Source organism: Notamacropus eugenii, chromosome 2 (assembly GCF_028372415.1).
Source record: "Notamacropus eugenii isolate mMacEug1 chromosome 2, mMacEug1.pri_v2, whole genome shotgun sequence".
Classification (NCBI taxonomy): Eukaryota; Metazoa; Chordata; class Mammalia; order Diprotodontia; family Macropodidae; genus Notamacropus; species Notamacropus eugenii.
The window spans coordinates 281059578-281081151 of record NC_092873.1 but is presented as its reverse complement, the minus strand read 5'-3'; the positions used below and the strand labels follow the sequence as shown (position 1 = coordinate 281081151).

At 36.8% G+C, this 21574-nt stretch overlaps 1 long non-coding RNA gene and 1 pseudogene across 3 annotated transcripts in view; both read right to left on the bottom strand.

The window, feature by feature from the left end:
* The window catches only part of LOC140527323 (uncharacterized), a 357549-nt gene that overhangs the window by 16224 nt on the left and 319751 nt on the right, over nt 1-21574 (bottom strand). For all 3 annotated transcript variants that reach the window (XR_011974763.1, XR_011974762.1, XR_011974764.1), the window contains one exon: nt 310-449. This is a non-coding gene — a long non-coding RNA (uncharacterized lncRNA). The remainder of the gene's footprint in view (nt 1-309; nt 450-21574) is intronic.
* On the bottom strand, nt 5469-6304 carry LOC140527320 (V-type proton ATPase subunit E 1 pseudogene; annotated as a pseudogene).

Here is a 21574-nt window from a genome sequence, read left to right as displayed (position 1 = left end):
GGTATTAGACAGGAACAGGCGGAGATTTTTGTAAGTAATAATTCAAAGTAGACTGCATATCTTCATGATAACACAATGAACAGAATGGTACTGAGAATACAGATCCAACTGTATCTGTTGATAAGAAAGTATTTTATTCTGTAGAGCAAAAAGGTGTGTTAAAGTCTTTCTTTTGTTAAACTATCCCCCATGCATAAACACATATAAAATCTCATAATATACCCTCAGAGATATGAGAATAGAGATCATTTTGTTTATAGACACACTGATTCTCAGTACTTGAGGAAACGTTACAAGATGTATACTCACCAGAGTATTTTTCATTGACATGGAAAAAGTCAAATGCCAAAGACAGTTTGTAGAGGAATTAATTCACTATAGATGGTGGGGTCCTCCAGATGCTCCTATTTGTGAATGACATTATGCTGATTGCTAGAAACACTGGATAACTGCAGACAACAATAAGTGAGATCCAGAATTACTCAATAAAGAATTTGAATTATGCACAACAGAAGAACCACATAGGATCGAGAATGTCTATTGTCTGGAGACTCAGGAGTGTGGAACCTGCAACCTCGAGGCCACATGTGGTCCTCTAGGTCCTCAGGTGAGGCCCTTTGAATGAATTCAACAACTTTTTTCCATGAAGTGACCTACAGGGTCACATGTGGGTTCGAGTTTGCAGGTTCCACATCCCTGAATCTCCCCTCTCCCCTCTTCCCCTTCATTGAAAAAACTCTTTCTTACCTCTTTTATATGAGATAATTTGCCCCATTCTATTTCTCCCTTTTTCCTCCCAATATATTCCTCTCTCATCCCTTAATTTTAGTTTTTTAGATGTCATCCCTTCCTATTCAACTCACCTTATGCCCTTTGTCTATATGTATATAATCCGTACAACCACTCTTGAGAAATGTTTCAATAATTACAAATATTATCTTTCTATGTAGGAATGTAAGCAGTTCAACTTTAGTAAGTCCCTTATGATTTCTCTTTCCTGTTTGCCTTTTCATGCTTCTCTTGATTCTTGTATTTGAAAGTCAAATTTTCTATTCAGCTGTAGTCTTTTCATCAAGAATACTTGAAAGTCTTCTATTTCACTGAATAGCCATTTTTTCCCTTGAAGGATTATACTCAGTTTTGCTGGGTAGGATGATTCTTGGTTTTAAACCTAGCTCCTTGGACCTCTGGAACATCATATTCCAAGCCTTTCAATCCCTTAATGTAGAAGCTGATATATCTTGTGTTATCCTGATCATATTTCCACAATACTCAAATTGTTTCCTTCTGGCTGCTTGCAATATTTTCTCCTTGATCTGGGAGCTCTGGTTACAACATTCCTAGGAGTTTTCCTTTTCAGATCTCTTTCAGGAGGCGATCAATTGATTCTTTCAGTATTTATTTTATACTCTGGATCTAGAATATCAGGGCAGTTTTCCTTGATAATTTCTTGAAAGATGGTGTCTGGCTTTCAGGTAGTCCCATAATTTTTAAATTGTCTCTTCTGGATCTATTTTCCAGGTCAGTTGTTTTTCCAATGAGATATTTCATGTTTTCTCCCATTTTTTCATTCCTTTGGTTTTGTCTTACAATTTCTTGATTTTTCATAAAGTCATCAGCTTTCATCTGCTCCATTCTAATCTTTAAGGAACCATTTTCTTCAGTGAGCTTTTGGACCTCCTTTTCCATCTGGCCAATTTTGCTCTTTAGGGCATTCTTCTCTTAATTGGCTTTTTGGATCTCTTTTGACATTTGGATTGGTCTATTTTTTAAAGTATTATTTTCTTCAGCATTTTTTGGTCCCTTTTAGCAAGCAGTTGATTGGTTTTTCATGATTTTCTTGCATCACTCTCATTTCTCTTCCCAAGTTTTGCTCTACTTCTCTTGTTTGTTTTTCAAAATCCTTCTTAAGCTCTTCCATGACCTGAGATCAACTCATGTTTTCTTGGAGCCTTTACATACAGGAGCTTGGATTTTATTGTCTTCTGTTTGCCTGTTTTGCTCTTCCATGTCACCAAAATAAGATTCTATAGTCTGATTCTTTTTCTGGTTTTTGCTTATATCCCCAGCCATTTCTTGGCTTTTGAGCTCTTTGTCAAGGTAGTTCTCTGCTTCCAGTGGGGGTTAGGGGTGTACTGTCAGCTATTTGATCCCACCATGATATGTAGGTCTAGAGCTTCAGAAACAGTTGCTGCAGCTGCCCCTGATGCTGTTGTGGCTGCTGTGGGTTCCTCTGCCCCCTCCCCACTCTGCTACTCTGGGGCTAGGGCCAGACCACTCTACTCCCTCCCTCAGGCCCAACAGATTTTTTTTTCCACTGTCCCTCCAATTTGTGAAATTTGTGAAGTCTGGAAACTGCCACAGATGCAAGAGATTCAGTCCCCCCAAGGCCTGCTCAGGTCCCCTCTATGCTGGTGTGGGTGATACTGGACTACACTCCGCTTCCAGCATGGCATGATAGTTGCTTCCCAGAAACCTTCCAGGCTGTCTTGGGCTAGAGATTTGCTTCACTCCATCATTCTGTGGGTTCTACAGCTTCAAAATTTGTTTAGAGTCATTTTTACAGGTATTTGACTGGGATCGGGGGAGTGTTCTAGAAAGTCCATGTTGTTAACTCTCCCATTTTGGCTCCCCTGCTCATCATTTCTTATGGAACAATAGTATTCCATCGCAATCACATAAACATAACTTATTCAGCCATTCCCAAATTGATAGGTATACTATTAATCTCCAATTCTTTGCCACCACAAAAAAACTGCTATAAATATTTTTGTACACATAGGTCCTTTTCCTTTTTTCACTGTTTTGATGTCTTTGAATACAGACATTTTAGTGGTATTGCTGTTCAATGGGTATGAACAGTTTCACAGCTCTTTGGGCCTATGAATGCGTTATGCCAAATGAAGTTTGCCGATGGCATAAAGTTATGCCTTCCTTACTATGGACCACAATTGCATTAGTTCTTTTGGCCTACATCTCACAATGCTGAAATATTGAGGTTGAAATCTATTAAAACAAACACATATTTTTCAGAACAGCTGTCTAAACACTTGTTGTGTTGTTTCAGTTGTATCTAATTCTCCATGATACTATTTGGCATTTTCTTTGAAAAGATACTGTAGTGGTTTGCCAATTTCTTCTTCAGCCCATTTTACAGATGAGGAACTGAGGCAAACAGGGTGAAGTGATTTGCCTAGGATCACATAGCTGGTAAGTTTCTGAGGCCAGATTTGAACTTAGGTTCTCCCAACTCCAGAACCCACATTCTATCTATTGTTTCAATTAGCTGCCCTAGCTGTATAAACATGCTTTCCCATTATCTGTTTGTAAGGTTATTTTTTTTTCCTTCCCAAACATAAAACTTTCCATTTATCCCTTTTGGATTTCATCATGTTCTATTTAGCCCAATGCTACAGCATGTTAATATCTTTCAAAATGATAACATCCATTATAATCTTTGTGTCAATTTTCATATTTGGTGATCACATCCTTACCTAAGTCAGTAATAAAATGACTAAACAGCACAGGAGCAGTCACAGAGCCTTGGTACTCCTCTGGAGACTTCCTTTCACATTGACATTAACATCTGCACTCTAAGTATAACCTATCAACTAGGTCTTAATTAATTTAATTGTATTATCTTCTAGTCCACTTTTTTTTCCATCTTTTCTGCTCAGAAAAGCATCTAGATGCAGTATTGATACCAAACTCTGGCAATCTCAAGGTCACCTATGCTGTCCCCAGTCTCTCAGTTGTGCTGGTCTTGGTCCAGTCACCTTGTGTTATCACCTAACTCTGGAATGTTTGCTTCTAGCCTGATTTCTCTGATCAAACTTATTCTCAGCAAGGCAGACTTGAGTTTTTTTGTTTGTTATTTGTTTATTTGTTTGTTTTTTGTCCCAGATGTGTGAACTGCAGTGCTACAACCTCTACTCAGTATTCTAGAAGTAACTGTGATATGGGGGAAATACATGTTTATAGCTGTAGTATCTGTGTTCCCCAACTGGGAGATTATCATTTATACCAGTTAGGGACAAGGAGACCATTAACCTGAAACATTACTAACCAAGAAAGCAAAAGTAAGAATAATCATATCATTTACTCAATGAGAAGCAAAAGCAGGAATAATCAAAACCTGAAAGCCCACCATATACTTGAGTCATACTATTCCACCAATGGTGGTTCCTGGAGGTTGGGGGTAAGGGAGACAGGCGGGATGAAAGGAAGAATATACTGATACCTAGCAATGAGGCACATACTTTAGAGAAAACTATATACCTGAGAACATCATGGATCTGGACTGCAGGTCTTGATATCATTGGTCTCTTTAGGCAAAAGTATGCATTAAGAGTCATCTACCAGGCTTCTTCACTCTTTTCTTCAACGAAGACTCTTTTCTGATAGTTTTAAGCCTCTGAAGCCATGTTAATGGCTTTTAGTAAAGCATCAACATTGACTTGGTGACAGGCAGATCCCTTAAGTTTTGCTCCTTTTCCCTTCCTGCTTAAGAGCTGTGCTCCAATTACCTAAGCTCCCAGAGCAGCTAAAGGGACTTTCTTTACTTCAGCACACAAATTTTTGTAGATGGCCTCTAAACTATAAGGCAGACAAGTCTAACTAGATCTTCCCATGGCAGAGGAATCTCCTTCACATTGGAGCATTTCTTATCAGGAAGTATTGTCATAACTCTTCTCTAGTCATTTCCCAGCATCAAAGTTGACCCCATTCCCAGCCTACTCAGAAAAGGGACAGTATGGGTTCTATATTCTTTTTTCACCTCCCAGTTCAGTATCTCTTTTCAATATTGTCTCAGTTTATTCTACCCCATTTATTCTGGCTGCAACTTCTTTCTTCTATTGGTAACTTCTCTTGTCTTGACTTACTGGCCACATTTCAGTTGGCTTCTATCCACAGCTTTGGTTCACTGTCTTTTCTGCTTCAAAGTAGGGACTAATGGTGTAATGCAATTCAATTAATCCTATCATAATTATGAAGACACCCATAACCAAATTCCTCTCAGATATAACCACAACTATTTTTTTGATCCACATATTTTTTTTATTTTAATAAATAAAGCATATTCATAGTTTGGGTTTTTGAATCACAGATATAACTGAGGAAAGCCTCTAAGCCCAAATCGTTAACAGGGGTAATACTATTAATGCTGGAGTGAATGCATGCTCCTTATGCACATTAAAGTAACCTATAGAAATAAAATACAAAAAGGCTATAATATACCTCACATACACAGCTCACTCCAATCTAAAGCAGATCACAGAAGGATTCTCAGCGAAAATCATGCAACTGCTATGTATTCCCCTTGTCCCTAGAATGTAGAGATCAGAACTTAGTCACTTCTACATGAGCTAGGTTATTCCAACAGTTTAAGTCCATAAATCCTCTCCCAAAGTTAACATTTAGGCTGATGGCATTCTACACAGGCTACTCCACTGAAGAATATAGGACAATGTCAGAACATCAGAAAGGAGAACATTGATAGTTGTTTCTTCAGTTTTAGACACACATAACTCATCAATACAGCAGATGGAATGGATCCCACCTCATCAGAGGCTTAGTCCAAAAATTTCCTGTTGGCATTAGCACCAAATAAGGCCCCACGGACTTCTGGCATCATCTGTTGGGCTATAAGATCCAGTCTACTTTCTAGGGTATTAGAAACTTTTATTTTACGATCCCCATTATAAATCTCAATACCTCCAGCTATTTCTTCTGGCAAGTATGCCTCCTGATCAACTTGGACATCAACATCTTTTGTAGTAGCAATCTTGTACGTAGGGATCACTTTTTGCACTGCAGCCTTGACCAAAGGGAGATCCTCTTTTTTGCAATGGACAATCATTCGTGGCTCCAACAATTGATATAAACCCTGAAGGACCAGACCATCCAAAAGCACCTGATACCTGGTTGTATCTTTCACTACCTTGGAGAGTCTCTGCTTTGCTTCATTTAATAAGTCTGAGATAAGGTCATCTCTGGCTCTGAGGACTTTCAATCTTGCTTGACTCATCAAGTTGAACATCTGAATTTTCTTCTGCTGCTCAATTTGTTTCTCCTTCTTCTCATAATATTCCATTATCTTCATTCTCTGTGTTTGCACAAGACGACCTTTCTCAATGTTGAACTCTTCTTCTGACTTTGCATCTATTTCTTCGGCCTTCTCATTTGCTTCCTGTTCGATGAAAGCCATCATGTGTTTGATCTGCTTTTGGACGTCGGCGTCGCTGAGAGCCATGGTGATGGCAGCTACTCCTACACTGTGCTGTCAGCCTCCGAGCACAGCAGAAGATGAAACAGCCGTGGAGGCAGAGCGCTCCGGTTTTTATAACCACAACTTTTATATGAGTCCTATAACCCCCTCCAAAAAATTATTTGATCTATTTTCCCTGAAACAAACTTCATAGTACTGAAAACAATCTTGATTATAAGCTCATTGAGGGTAGGATCTGTTTTTTGCCTCTTTTTATATCCCCAGCAGTTAGTACAATACTTGGCATATAGTAGGTGCCATATAATTGCTTATTTCCTTTCCCTTCTTTCCCCTTCCCACTGTGCCTTTGTTCACACTGCTTATCTTGTCTTAGATGTCTTCTCTTTTCCACTGAGCTTATGGAACTTCTACCCAACCTTTAAAGTCTAACTCAAATAAAGTGTTTTCCAGAAGACTCTCCTGATCAAGATCAGCTTTTTCTGTCGGAATCTTTCCTTTCTGATTTAATATTTTACATTTTTGTCCCTATTTGAAGCCCATCTTTTTTTACATTATCTTACATTCCTATATATTGCAGCATATAGTATAATATTTTATAGTATCAACTTATCATGTCATATGTTAGACTATAAGAGTAAAACGTTAGATTTATATATATATACAGTATAATATTAGTAATACCTGTTTGTATCATTCCCATACTAAATCATACTTTGATCTATGTAAATTCTGCATCTCTCCTCATGCCTTGAACAGTGTTCTACACACAACAGGTGTTTATTAACTGTCTGATGAAATGCAATTAAATAGTAAAAAATAGCTAAATCACCTGGATATTTGGAGTTTTGAATGAGTTTCAGAATTATTTATTTTTAAATCAGAAGAAAAAACATGAAACAAGAAAGGCTACAGATTTTTAAAATAAAAAGCTCAGCTTCCAATGAGAGTGACCTCTAAATAGGTCCTCTCCTCCATTATTTTTTTTTAAAATAAAGTTGAAAGTTTTAAAAACTTTCACATCTTTTAAAATCATCATTTACAGATTTTGATTGCTTTTAGGTTTCTCAGTTTGACTAGGAGATTATAGTTTGTTTCCTACACATTCCCAATTTAATTGCCTTGATTTTCTAGCTGAAGCCACAGTAAGCAGGAGGGCCAAGTTATTCAGCAGTCTTTTCCAGTTAGTGATTTTAAAAAGTAACACTATCTTTCCATTTCCTGACATTTGAGAAAAGCAAATCCATAAGAAAAGGAAGCAATATGTATATATTCAAAAAGACAGAGCCCTGTCTCTTTCAGGCAGTTAGTGAAAGTAGAGAACTTCAATGTAACGTTTGAAATTCCAAATGCTAGGTGAATGCCTAAAGCTGAAAAAAAAGAAAAACAACCTAGATTTCTTAGACTTTTAATTCTTTTGCTCAAATCCTTAGTGCAGCATGAGCCACAGATGGCACATAGAGTCCTTTGTAAAAATGCACATTTGACACAGTCAGAATTCAAGATTATTTTCTGTGTGATTATAATCAGTAAAACAGCAGTAAGTCTCCATATTATCAAATTAGGTTGGACTTGGGGAGAGTTTCTAAACTGATGGTTAGTAGCACACAGATAAGCAAAGTGATGAAAATAAATTACTTCATGGCCTGTAAATTTTTATGTTAATTTTCACTCTTTACAGGTGTTATGTATTGGTGCCTTTGGCCCCTTTGATACAAGTAATTAAATAATTAAATGAATCTCACCATCAGTGTGAAATGCTGTTCTTCTAAGAATGCAGGAGGCATGTTTATAGCAGGTGTTTTGCTGGTGCCTAAACAATTATTTTTTTTTCTAGAAAAAAAATTGTATTCACAGTGATCATCCCTAGAAATAGAATTCAAAAATTTCCTGGAATCCAAAGCACATTTGATATATATACATACACACACACACACACGCATACACACATATATATGTATATATAGTTAAATCAATAGTTTGGAGGGAAGACAGCAGAATACCATGAGCGGGGGGAATTGGGGAGAGACTATATTTGGAAGTAGATGGCCTAGATTCAAGCTCTGACTTAACTTCCAACTAGCTGTGTGAGTTTAGGATATTCACAACTTCTCTGAGTCTTAGCTTCCACATTTGTTCAACTATGCTAACACTTATATTACCTACCTCAAATGAGATGCTTTGAGGAAAATTAATACTAAACTTCAATGTGTTATTAAAGATTTTTTAATCTTTTAAAGCTACTGAATGTGTTAATTCTAAGAAGAGATCCATCAAGATTTTATTTTCTCATCTCATAAATCACAGATAAATTCAATTATTTTCACCATGTCCAAATGCCATAATCATCAGAGAGATGCTTGACGGGAGGGTGGCAGAGGGAGGAGAGAGACGGGGGAACTAATTAATCATGAAGAAAGATTGAGTGAACATAAATGGAGAGTTTATGTGTTTGACACAGGTAATGTAAAGAAATATAAAAGCCCTCTAGCATGCTGGGTGGATCCCCCTTTGAAAGATTTATGGGAGAAGAGCTGGATGGAATGACTAGATGTGAATAGGTTGTGATAAGTATTATTGAAGGGAGTGCCAAGATCAATGAGATCAAAATAGATTCAAATGTAACTTCTAGTGTAGTCCATTCCAATGCTTTATCGAGATGTGGAAGTGACCTGAAGACCTCACATAGGTCTCACAGCATAGTGAAGCTATTAAATTGAAAAGAATTTAAGAATAGATCAGGTAGTATATCTGTTTATATGTGTGTATGTGTGTATATATATATGTATATATATGTGTATATATATATATGTACATACGTATGTATACATCTTTAGTCTGATGGCTTGAATAGCTAATTTCTGAGATGCTCATCATCATAAGATTTGGTACCATATGATGAACTTCCTTGGCCATAGTCGCTTCATTTATGAACAAAACTTTGCAGAGGATCTTCAAGGGTTATTATTCCTGAAAAGTTTATCATCAGTTGGTTGAGCTCTTAATGAACTCCCCCCTATTTGGTTAGACTAGTTCCTAGACCACAAATATTTGGTCTATCACTGGATCCATATTTCTTTAAAAACCTACTTGCTGATTGAATCATCTAAAACTAATGAATATACTGAAAGTAGTAATACTTCCAAATCAGCTGCAAATAGTGACTTGAGATGCCCTGCCATGGGAGAGGTGCTATTCAGAATATTCATTTTTAAATTCAAAATTCTGGTTATCACTACTAGAACTTGGAGGCTGTAATTTAATACATGACTATATATTTAAACTTTTAAAAAGGGAAAAAAGTGGGGAAAAGTCTCAAAATTTTGTGTATCTATACTAGAAAATTATGAATTTCTTCATACGAAAAGGGATAATAGATTTTTATCACCACTATATTTTAAAATAAGATTCTCAAACTAGTTAAATGATCATCCTTGATTTCTTTCAAAATAAAAAGAGCTCATACAAATTTATTTATATGGTTTTTAATATTATACATATCATACTCTCAAGGTAAAGCAAAAGGGAAATGGAGATTATTTGAATAATTTAGGATAAAAGAAAAATTCTTTCCATGAAGAAAAAGATGAAAAGAATTTCAAAAATGAGGTGAGGTAGGAAAAGGGAAGTATTTAGCCTGAGATGTAGAAGGAGAAATAGAGGGACATTTCTATCATCTCTAAAATCATATCATGTAACTATTCACTGTCTTAACTAGTCAAAGGATCTCTTGGAGCCTATGACCTTTTAAAATAAGCTCGCTCTCTCTCTCTCTCTCTCTCTCTCTCTCTCTCTCTCTCTCTCTCTCTCTCTCTCTCTCTCTGTCTCTCTGTCTCTGTCTCTCTCTCTGTCTCTCTCTCTGTCTCTCTCTCTGTCTCTCTCTCTCTGTCTCTCTCTCTCTGTCTCTCTCTCTTTCTCTTTCTCTCTCTCTGCAAATGTGTGTGTGTGTATATATATATAGAGAGAGAGAGACAGAGAGAGAGAGAGACATATATCTCTATATATATAGATACATATGTAGAGAGACATCACTTATTTTAAAAGGTCTATACTCCAAGAGATGTTTTGAGTAGTTAATGTAGTGAATAGTTACACGATATGATTTTAGAGGTGACAGAAAAGTCCCTTGACTACTTTTTCTGCATCTCAAACTTGTATCCCGTACACACACACACACACACACACACACACACACACACACACACGTCAATAAGCAACACTTAAAATCAATCAATTAATTAACTTTGGATATTGTCATCAAATATTTTCTTTTTGAATGCAATATAATTGATTGTATTTTTATAATGGTTAGTTTTATTTAAGATTGAGTAAACAAGGTTATTTTATGGAGTATATACTGTGAGCACAGATTAACAGCTACACTTTCAGTCATTGTCAATGCCTTTTAATGACCAAATTCATATTTTCCAAAGTGCCTGAGGATTAAATTAACTTCAGTGCTAATTTTCATAATTTTGAAAGTGATAAAAAATGTCCATTTTGCTTCTGTTCTGATCTTGAGAGATGAATATAAATTGCTTTTTATTTATGTTTATTATCAGACATAAAAGGCTGTACTTGATCATCTTTTCCCCTTTCCTGCAGTCACAAAGATGGAAAAACAGTGTAAAACATTTTCAGTCTCCACAGGCCACATTAAATTGTCAAATGACCTGGAGGTAAAGTAGCCTCTGTATCATTACTAACCCCCAGGAGTCATTTATTTTATTTTTTTTTCATTTTACTATAATAAACTAATAGAGTTTTACTTTTCTTATGTAGAGTAAAACACAATAAAACTCACATTAATCCCATGTAAATCTTTATCCCATTGGTATTTTCTTTTCCAAGACCCCTCAAGACCTAGAAGTGACTCTGAACTGTTCGTTCCATTCATAGCTTGCTCTCTAAATGTGTACACTACTCCTTTGGAAATAGTTTATCTTCTATATCTCTAAATATCCAGGAATGCCTGTTTCCCACTTTGCACATACATGTCTATTGATTGATTGATCAATTGATAGGAGCCAAATGAATGTGTGTATAGGAACAGGACTAGCTCTAAGTACAGCTATGGAGGAGGTGAAGTTTGAAGGACTGTAGATTTGAAGTTGAAAGGGACTTCCAAGGGCCATCGAGTCCAAACTCTATTTTACAGATAAAGAAACTGAGACCTGGAGAAGGGAAAGGCTTTGCCCAAGAGCACTTAGTGATTGACAGAGTTGAGAACTGATCCAATGTCTTCTGACTACAGATGTAGCTCTCCTTCTATTGCACGATGATGCATTCTGCCCTCTTTATTTTTCTAACCTCCCTTCAGTATTCAGCGAATAGTAAATTCAATTCAACAAGAATTTATTGAGTACCTATTAAGTGTATTCCCAGGTAATGGGAAGGTGAAGATTTGGTTCTGGTTGTTTCCCTACCCATACCTGGAATAAGAAGACAAAGTATAATCCCTTTTTCCAACTGATAATACTTGAGATAAATAAAGACAGTTACAGTGCTATCTCCCCTAAGTCTTTAGTTCTATAAGTTAAACATCCCCAGATCCTTTAATCAAAACTTGTATGGAATGATTTTGTAACTCTTTCTCATTCTGGCTTCCTCTGCTGCAAAGGGAGATTCATTGTTGTATAACTGCAAAAGTTCTGAATTAGGTTTCAGAAGACTTGAATTTGAATTCTGTCTCTATTCCCTTACCTAGGTAACCTTGTGCAAGTCACTTACTATGATTTGGGACTAAATTTTCTTATGCACAAAACATGAGAATTGAACTAGATGACCTCAAGGGTCCCTTCCAGTTCTATCACTAATATTACATACATTCTCTCCTAATTGTACTTTACTATATTTATGCATTGTACTCTGGTGCAAGAATGGGCATTCTATGTTGGCTTACCATGTAGTTGGGAGCAGATTTTTTCCATTGGCTGCATACTCAATCTCGACAGGTGTGTGTGTGTGTGTGTGTGTGTGTGTGTGTGTGTGTGTGTGTGTGTGTGTGTGTGTGTTTAAAGCTTCCTACCTGGGACACTCTTGCTCTCTTTCTTCTTTAGGCAGCCTGGCATGAAGCACTTGTTCCCTCACTGAATGGCATGATCCCATAAGTAAGAAAGGGACTGAGGGCCACTTTCCTCTCCCCTTAGGTCAGGGGTGGGGAACCTCTGATCTCGAGGTCATATGTGGCCTTTTAGGTCTTTGGATGTGACCTTTTTATCGAGTCCAAGTTTTACAGAACAAATCCTGTTCTGACGTTTCAATTCAGTCAAAGGACCACACTTGATGACCTAGAGGGCCACATGTGGCCTGAAGGCAGCAAGTTCTCCACTCTTACCTGAGGTCATGTGCGAAAGAAGCAGGCTTGGGGTTTTGGTCTTGTTTCATCTATACGTTTATTTCTAGACATAAAAAGTCGAGTCTCCAACCTGGGAGCTAGAGCCATAGCGACCTTAAAGCCCAGAATTCTGAACTAGATGTTGTAGTTCGTTCAACAGAGAAGTCCTGAGCAGCAAGGGTGCATGATGCAGACTGAATGGAGAGGCAGAATCGCACTTAGAACTCAGTTGTTTAATGCTACATAGGAACTGAGTCAAACTGTGAACCCAATCCCCCTCTCCAACGCAGTCTCTGAGTTGGGGTGAGGAGGATTTTGATCCTGAGGTGTTAGAGAGAAAATGTTGTATGATTACTCTAGCTAGACTTTTAAATTAAAAATTCCTTTGTAAATCCCAATCTGCTAAGTAGCGGGTGATAAAAAGTACTTGGAACCCTAAAATTGGGAGAACACAATCAGTGGGGGCTTTAAGCAATGACAGAGGAGAAACTGGACAACCCTGGGAGAGGGGGGAAATGTAATGCCTGTCCTTCATGAAGTGGGGGGAGGGAAAGGGAGGTTAGAGAATCACTGTTTCAGGTCAATTATTTCCAGATAAATACTGTTTATCCTTCATACTAAAAGAATCTTCTTAATCTACAATCTAATCAAATCATTTCCCTGCTCAGTATCTTTCAGTGACTTTCCATTGCCTTCCAAGTAAAATAAAAACTCCTCTACCTGGTATTCTAAGCTCTCCATATTTGGGTCCTATCCTTCCTTGTCTCCTGACACTTCTCTTTGTGGCATCCAAACTGGAATAATAACTGTTTGCCCTTATTTTCTTATTCTCTCTCATCTCTGTCTTTGAAAGTGCCATCAGCCTTGTCAGAATGAAGTTTTCCCCCTCCCTGTCCCCACATATTGACATTCTGCCCATCATTCAAGGACCAACTCAGATTCAACCTTATTCCATCCCTGATCCCTTCTAGCTAAAATGGATCCCTCCCTCCTTAATTCCCTCAGGCCATCAGTTTAATTTCTCCTACTCACTTAATCATTTTTAGCTTTTATTACATTTATGCATGTGCATGTTTCAACCAGCCCTGATAGATGGTAAATCTGTTGACATATTTCTTTCATCTTTGTATCCCCAGAGCACAGCAACACTTTGAAGGAAATTAATATATATTCATCAAATGGAATTGAGGATAACGATGATGAGGATGTCGGAGTAGTTGGGTTCCAATCCCATCTGTAATGTTTACTTCCTCTGTGATTTTCAGCAAGTCACTTAACCTCTCTGAGATTCTGTTTCCTCAGCTATAACATAAGGAGGTTGAACTGGATGAATTATAAGGTCTCTTTCATCTCTATGCCCATGATCCTTGTCAGACACATTGCAATTTAGCAACTAAAGAGCTTATTTCAAAATGAAGAGTGAAGAGGTCAAGTTTTGCCTGTGATATGTTGGCTGTGTAAACCTGGGAAAAATGGTTCACCTCTCAGATTTCCAGGCAATTCCCTAAGATGAAAAGACTGTCTGACCTTTATCAGTAGAGTCTGTTTACTTACTGGGATTTTTCTATAGTAATAAAATCATAGATTCAGATACAAAGATGAAGAAGATGAGAAAATGATAATAATGATAATTGACATTTATATATTGAATTAAAGTTCCCCAAAATTTTGTCACAGTGGGAAATATGAGCTCAGTTGTCTGTTCCCCTATGTTCAATACTTCTGCATGAGCAGATACAATCTAGATGTGTGCTGTTTTAGAGACAGCTACATCAATGTAATTATTTAAACTTAAAGAGCTTTATGTCTCTTTAGTATGCTATGTGTAATTCTAAGTACAGTGCCTTATGGTTCATGGCTGTTAAATAGCTTATATTTGGTGAAATACAAGTATTTAAAAATGAAATATAGAGTATGTATAATGTTTTTAATATCTATAATTTGACATCTACAATACAAATGCCATAATTCAGATTTAGGTGAGAAACTTGATAGATTTCATGTAATTCAATTCAAATGACTAAGAAACTCCCATGCAATATATAGTTTAAAGTTATGTCTTTATGCCATTAATGAAAATTATAGTAGGGGGAATTTGCAACAAGTCTTCCATTTTAAAGCGAAAAACCGGTCTTTGCAAATGATACCCCTTTACATGCACAGTTTTATATTACCATTACCTTACCCTTCAAATTCAGTTTGAGATCTACTCTAAAAAAATCCACACGTTCAAATGCATTAGCATTCTGTAGGTTAAGACAGATTATACCTGTACACTGACCTCTATTTTGAATCAATTTCAGGCCTTTAAATGATTAAGACTTGAAATAAATGATTGAATATGCCTTGTGAGAAAATGTATAAGGAATAAAAAAGATGGCAAATATATAATTTTTCTTCTGTCACTTGAAATAGACTTATCCAGACAATAGATATTATCAGACTTGTGATCTCATAATAGTTTATATTTTCAATTACAATTAACACAGACTTTTCTAATTCAGCAATTTGTTTTCATGTTTAGAATATTCCCTGGCTGTTCCAACCTGTTTCATCCTTTTGGGAATTTAATATCAATAATGAATAAAACAAGCATTAGACCTTAATTAGGTGTGATTTAATCCAAATAAGGAGAAACTTCATGCCTAGCATGAGACACCCAAAAGCAGGGATACAGGGAAAGAGGATTAAAGTCAAAGTACTACTAGGTCTCTGTTGAAGGAAAGGGAAGGATACAACTGGGTTTCAATCATAATAGTAGGGTTTTTTTTAGCTTGGGTGTGATTATCACCTTTTTCAAGTCTTAGTGAATAAGATCTTTTCATGGAAGCATGAACTGAAATACTTTTGGTGTTTAGCAGGGCTTCTATATTTTACACTTTTGGTTTGGTTTATTCCCCATTTGAATTTAAAAATCAAAGTAGTAATACTTGCCAAATCATTTTTCACTAACATTCCTTACACCTAGAATTTTCCCTTTTCTTTAATACCCTCTTCTCTTTGATATAGAAAGATTTCCATAGTAGAATCCAGTCTATGGGACACTTAAGTTATTTTTGTATTAACTTGAAGAAATCAAATGGATCATACCCTGACATTGTGTAGCCTGATCTCAGCCCTGATCTCTGATTAAACACTTGGGTTCCTTATCTAGCCATGGAATGTTAACCATACAGTGTATTCTCACCAGAGTAAGCCACTCACCTTTTTCACCTCCACAGCAGCTGGGTCTGGTTAAGGCTTATCTGGTGAGTTACCGTTGTTTTTATTAATGAATTTTCCTGATCAGTTCTCTATTCCTGTACCTGTTAAACATTTTCGTTATTTAGGGAAACTCCTGAGGTAGCATGTTGTCATGAATAAGCACTGGCTCTAGAGTCAGGGCATGGGGATTTTAATCCAGCCTCTGATGCTTACAATGTATGTGACCTTAGTCAAGTCACTCCAAATGAGCAAGTTCTAATCTGCCAAAAGAAGGGTTTGAATCCTCAAGATCCTTCCAGTTTTAGGTTTAAGGGCCTATATTTTTCAGGCCACAACAAGAGGATGGAGTGGGTTCAGTGCTGATACTATGAAAAACTTCTCTCAGACTGCATACATCCAGGTTACACAAAGCTCCTCCCAGTTAACATATATTATTCTTAGGTTAAAAAACTATGGTAGCTTAAGGCTACACGTAAAGGTCTTGGGTGTTCTAAGGAGGAACCAATTCATGTTCAGGTCATTAGATTAATTCCCCATACTGAAAGAAAAAGGTAAAATTACCAAAGATTTTCCCACTCTACATGAACCGGATATGAAAGTTTCCTAAGAGAGAAAATTACAGAACAAGATAGAGTGTGAAAGGCAGCCGGCCCCAAAATAGTCTAGATTCCCCCATCAAATAAGGGGGCTAGCCCCAAGAAACAAAATAGGCTTCAATGACGATATAGCTATGCCACAATTTCCAATCTGGGAATTTTTTCCTTTCCCCCCCCTAATAACACTATTTTCCATCATTTTCTTCATACATTTTACCCACCTGAAAAGATTTCTCTGTTCCTACCCAAACTGTATCAATTTCTCAAGACCATCAGGTCTGTTTGCACCTGCTCCAAGCACTCCTCCCTGACAATTCCAGCCAATATTGATTTTCTTCCTTCTAAATTGTGTGTGGCAGTTATTTGACTGCAGTTTATTATATACAATTTGACAATGTTGGTGTGTTATTATTGTCTATCTAAAGTCTCAAAGGCTTTTACAATGGAACAAAAATTCTGCAAGATCCCACCAAACTGAGGAGAGTATAAGAACGGATTCAAACACACTATCCAGATCTAAGGACCAGTTTAGTTGTGTGAAAAGGCTTTGTACCAGAAATCTAGCCATAAAGGAACCCATCTACTAAGACATGGGATGGCTTTTTTTTTATCAGTATCAGTGAAAAATGGCTGGAGATTTTAAAACAATGGATTCATTCATTCACCAAACCTCTATTAAGTACCTCCTATGTGTACAGAATGGTGCTAAACACTAGGGGTAACAAGACAAGGTGAAAAATCTCTGCCTGCAAGGAACTAGAATTTACTGAAGTAAAATAAGTAAACAAACACAATACTGTTTGAGGAGAGGGAAAAAGGTTTCCCATCAGAGGTGAAGAGGGAGTGCTTCTAGGCAGGCAAGAACATGGAGGCAAGACACGAGAATCAGAGTTCAGGGAATTTAGACAGGGTTAGCTGCAATATTAAGTATATGAAAGATATTGATATGAATTAGTTCTGAAAAGGTAGTACTTAGATTATGAGGTAATGCCCATTCCAACAGAAAAAAAAGTACCTTTTAAGTATTAAAGTGGTTTTATATTGAGATGCAAACTGTATATAAACCACTATAAAAAGTATATTAAACTACTTTATATAAAACTACTTTATCTCTACATATGGGTCTCTAATCTCTACAAAATATAAAACTACTTTAATCTATATCTGCATATAGGTCTCTATCTCTTTAATCTCCCCAACCACAATGACAATATATTAAAGTGAATATAGTGCCATATTATTTTACAGCTTAGCATAGGTTTGAATACATAAACCACATTCAACCAATACTTGCTGAGGTATGTTAGATTCACCTAACGCAAGGATTCCATACCCTACAACGATATATAGTATAGGATACATTTAAATTTCAAGCTTTCACAGAATTTTTGATTGAAAATATAATACATTAGCTTTATTAAAAGCTAGTAACAATTGAAGACAAAAAGTTTTTATTAGTTGCTATCTTGGAGAGATGGGAGGAGCAGGAGAGAGGAAGGGAGAAAAAATTGGAACCCTAAATCTTAAAAAAATGATATGAAAAAATATGAATATGTCTTTAGATGCAATTGAAAAAATACTATTTACCATTAAAATAGTCTCTTTAATAATAACGCATAAATTGTTGGGGGGAAATAGAATGTGATGTAAAACCAAAACATGACAACTTCAGGAAAATGAGAACTTAAGTACAACCTCCAATAAAATTTCCACTGGACTTTTTTCTCTTTAACAATTCAAGGCCCAAAGAAGTTAAACAATCCAACATGAAGACAGCGACTCCTATAAATTAAACCTAATGTAAACTGGCCCTCAGACTATTAACTATTCAACATGTCATAGCTATGATTTTATCAAGAAGAAGACTCCCTGTACTAATGTAGAAAGCAGCCTCTATACACGTTAGTAGAAAGCATTCATGAGTTGCTAAAAAAAATCACTGGATATTGAATCTCTTTAAGCACACTGGTCCTTGGACAAAAGATGTACTGTCTATTTCTGAGTCCCTCCTAAGGCTTTTCAGGTTGCTAGAACCTGTTAAAAGTTTGAGCTCTTCCAGTAATCTTTAAATATCCAGGGTTATCACCTCACCACAAGGTACCTTAAGAGCAGGACTTCTGTGGAAGTTTCATAAGAGAGACAGATAAATGAATAGATGACTAGCAAGTAAATCCTATACCAGGGCAGCTTTCCTGTTGTTATCAATGCTTTAGCTAGGACACATCCAAAGAAAAGATCAATAGTAATAGATCATATTTGATAAATGCCAAATCACTGATAATACTAATAACTAGTATTTGTATAGCACTTTAGAGTTTGCAAACTGCTACATCGAGGTTATCTCATCTGAGCTTCATACATCTGTGAGGTAGATTCCGGGGCACTATCAGCATCCCTGTAATTATACATGATAAAACAGAGAGGTTAGGTGACTTGAGCAGGTAGAACTCATCATGATCTGAACCTACGTCTTTTGGACTTCACTTCTACAAAAAGGCACCACACAGCTTTTTTGATAGAATCAATTGGATTTCAGTATTAGTTCCCAACTGTAAAACTGGGTAGTGGTGTATGTCTGTCAATGATGGAAGATTTTTCTCTCTAGGGAATTTAAAATAAGTAACGTAGCCATGTTGAGTGTGAGCAAGCTGCAATATATAAAAACATAAAGAACTTCAACAATGTTAAAGGTGTTATCAGGGAAAAGTAAGATCATAAATAGATGATTGGTCATGTGGTAAGATGCATGGTAACATCTAGAGACCCTGAGTGTTTCAGTGGTATTACAGGATTAAAAAAGAAAAGCTGCTTGTACATTGGGAGGAAATGACCCTCACTTCCTCTGCTATTTCCAACCCTCCCCTGCTCTTCACTCACCTCCGTGAACTTGTAGGACATTAACTAGCATTAAATGAGATGAGGCAAAACTTGTATCACTATAACGAATCCTCAAACAAATGATAACATAGATCCACGTGAGCATTTTGGAAAGAAATCACATTTTTCCTTAACTGGGTGAAATGTACTTCTTTCACCCCACACTCTCAAGAGATTGAAAATATTGCCTAAGCGCAAGAAAACTAAGTTATCTGTGTGTTCTAGAGAGGTGATAGATAGACAGACAGTGAAATATAGTTTTGAGAAGCAGACATACAATGCATCTGTCATATGCTAAATCCAAAGAGATTTTAAATGGCACTAGAAAGGGAAACAGTTGAGAATACATTAGGAATACATTTCACTGAGGCTCACAAGTACTATGAATGGTGCAGCTGCTTCTGACTGAAAGATCATATCCATGATGTCTTGCTGAAATTGGCAACAACCTAGAAAATTTTAATTTTCTAAGTAAAAATGCTAATTTGAAATAGTTAAATTTTATTAAACCTTCAGGTGATTGTGTTTTTAATTTTTAATCATTTAATCAACCAAAACACGTTTGTCATTGCACAAAAGGCTCCCCCCACCCTCAACCTACTCCCTACATACTCAAAGAACTCTGAAGCTTTTCATAGTGGTATTCCAAATCTGGAAAGGAAAAAAAAAAGAAACATTTCCAGGCCTGCCATACGTAACTATCCATTCTGGGCTGTTAATGGGAAAAGAGAAGCAGTTGAAAACAGTGTCCTTTGGAAAACATGCAGGTGTAAGGAACTTTACCCCAGAGCAGTATCAGAAATAAGTTTATAACATATAAAAACCAGAGGAAGAGTTTTCCTTAAGTATTCTTGAGTTCGCTTTTTTTTCTTTTTCTGTTCGTTTGATGACTAGAATCCCATTAAGATCACCAAAGGTACTTTTTCTTTAAGACCATGGCAGGAAGAAAAGCACAGGTGCAGGAAAGAAAACATCGTCATAAGAAAAACTGGGTTCAAATCAGCAACACCAGAGAAGTTCAGATTTCTTGAAAAATCCAGTCCAAAGAAACATGCCTGGTAGAATTGATTCAAAGAGAAGGAGATCATGCACGTAGAACTGGAAGGGACTCTAAATTCTATTGAGATCAGTCCTCTTATTTTATTTTATTTTGTTTTATTTTTATTTTTTTATTAAACTTTTAACATTTATTTTCACACAATTTTGGGTTACAAATTTTCTCCCCTTTTTTCCCCCTCCCCCCCCAGACCCAAGTTTTCTAATTGCCTCTGTGACCTATCTGCTCTCTCCTCTATCCTCCCTCCCTGCCCTTGTCTCCGTCTTCTTTTTTGTCCTGTAGGGCCAGATAGCTTTCTTGACCCCTTAACCTGTATTTCTTGTTACCCAGTGGTAAGAACATTACATTTGGTCCTAACACTTTGAGTTCCAACTTCTTTAGCTCCCTCCCTCTCTACCCCTTCCCCTTGGAAGACAGGCAGTTCAATATAGGCCATATCTGTTTAGTTTTGCAAATGATTTCCATACTAGTTGTGTTGTATAAGACTACCTATATTTCCCTCCATCCTGTCCTGTCCCCCATTACTTCTATTTTCTTATGGTCCTTTCCCTCCCCATGAGTGTCGACCTCGGATTGCATTCTCCTCCCCATGTCCTCCCCTCTATCCTCCCCCCCATCCTGCTTGTGTCCCTGTCCCCCACTCTCCTGTATTATGAGATAGGTTTTCCTATCAGAATGAGTGTGAATTATATTCTTTCCTTTAGTGGAATGTGATGAGAGTAGATCTCATGTTTTTCTCTTGCCTCCCCTCTTTATCACACCACTAATAAGTCTTTTGCTTGCCTGTTTTATGAGAGATAATTTGCCCCATATAACTTCTCCCTTTCTCCTCCCAATATTTCTCTCTCACTGCTTGATTTCATTTTTTTTTTTTAGTATATGATCCCATCCTCTTCAATTCACTCTGTGCACTCTGTCTCTATGTATGTGTGCGTGTGTGCATGTGTGTTTGTGTGTACTCCCACCCAGTGCTCAGATACTGAAATGTTTCAAGAGTTATAAATATTGTCTTTCCATGTAGGAATGTAAACAGTTCAACTTTAGTAAGTCCCTTATGATTTCTCTTTGCTGTTCGCCTTTTCATGGTTCTCTTCATTCTTGTGTTAGAAAGTCAAATTTTCTTTCCAGCTCTGGTCTTTTCATCAGGAAAATTTGAAAGTCTTCTATTTCATTGAAAGACCATTTTTTCTCCTGAAGTATTATACTCAGTTTTGCTGGGTAGGTGATTCTTGGCTTCAGTCCTAGTTCCTTTGACTTCTGGAATATCCTATTCCATT